This window comes from Nicotiana attenuata, chromosome 3, assembly GCF_001879085.1.
Source record: "Nicotiana attenuata strain UT chromosome 3, NIATTr2, whole genome shotgun sequence".
In the NCBI taxonomy this organism is placed as follows: Eukaryota; Viridiplantae; Streptophyta; class Magnoliopsida; order Solanales; family Solanaceae; genus Nicotiana; species Nicotiana attenuata.
This window is the reverse complement of record NC_031991.1, coordinates 37,759,953-37,761,303: the sequence shown is the minus strand read 5'-3', so window position 1 is coordinate 37,761,303 and position 1,351 is coordinate 37,759,953.

Genomic DNA, 1,351 nt, shown 5'->3' with positions numbered 1-1,351 from the left:
GAATGGTGCAATAAAGGCACCTTTCATTTCTCATCAGTCCACAAACTTGTTTGGTTAAAGTTTCTTCAAAAGGACTTCTCATAAAAAGATTTGTGTATGCAACGCACCTTGAGATACTTTGAAAATAGCAAACTTGTAAAAAAATTACAACTATCCTAGTGTTTTGTTTTGCACAAATTATTCAAAAAAAGACTTTCAGAAAACCTTACTCTGAAAATTGACCGAACCACAAGTACTTCTGATACCACAGCCTGAAGTTGCCGGTAAAAGAGGACTGAGGAGTAGAGAGTGACTGATATCCCTTCTGCTCGGGGAAGTGAAAACATGACTCATTTTCCGTAGGATTTTTAAGGTGATCTAAATAAGTGAGTTGGAGACGAGTTCCCAAGAACTTCGTAAAGGGGTGTCAAATGTAACAATGAATGACTAATCACCAAACTTACCCAGACTTATTGAAGAACAGAAATAAATTTTTTTGAGTTTGGTTTGTTTGATAGAGTGATGATAGATAAAGGATAAAGCTTTTATTAGATTGATTTGGTAATTGAACAAATTATTTATAAAAATAAAAAATAAAAAAAATAAAAACAAATCAAAACCAAAATGAGTTTGAGTTGAAAGATTGGGTTATCATCCCCATTGTTAAGCCAAAATGGTCCGTTCATGTGATGACCCTTTGGGTCATCACTTGTATTTAAAATGAATTATGTGTTCCGAGGCCTTAAAAACCTCTTTATCTTCACCTCGATTTGCGTGCGCAGTCCGGGCGTGTGTCACACCTCCTTTTTACTTACTACACCCCTGGAAGGGATATAATAAAAGGGAGTTTTTCCAATTAAAGGACAATCGAAACGGGATTTATTTATTGAAGGAATTCAGAGTCGCCACTTGGGAGATTTATAGTGTCCCAAGTCACCAGTTTAAAATCCCGAATCGAGGAAAGAGTGACTCTGTTTAACAATCCGCGAACCAGAAATCCGGGTAAGGAATTCTGTTAACCCGGAAGAAGGTGTTAGGCATTTCCGAGTTCCGTGGTTCTAGCACGGTCGCTCAACTGCTATATTCGGCTTAATTATCTAATTTTAAACAATTATGAACCTATGTGCAAATTTTAGTTTTAACCGCTTTTATTCATTTTTTAGAGAAAATTGCAACGTTATTAAAACACGTCTCGAACCACGTCACATAAATGCACCCGTGGTTTTTGACATATTTTAACATCGTTGAGATTTGGATTTGGGTCACATAAATGTGCATCCGAGTTTAGGAAAGTAGATTATTAAAATACGCGCCTAAAGCAGCTACGCGTTTGCAACTTTGCGAGGGCCATGGAAAACTCGCTAAATGGCAC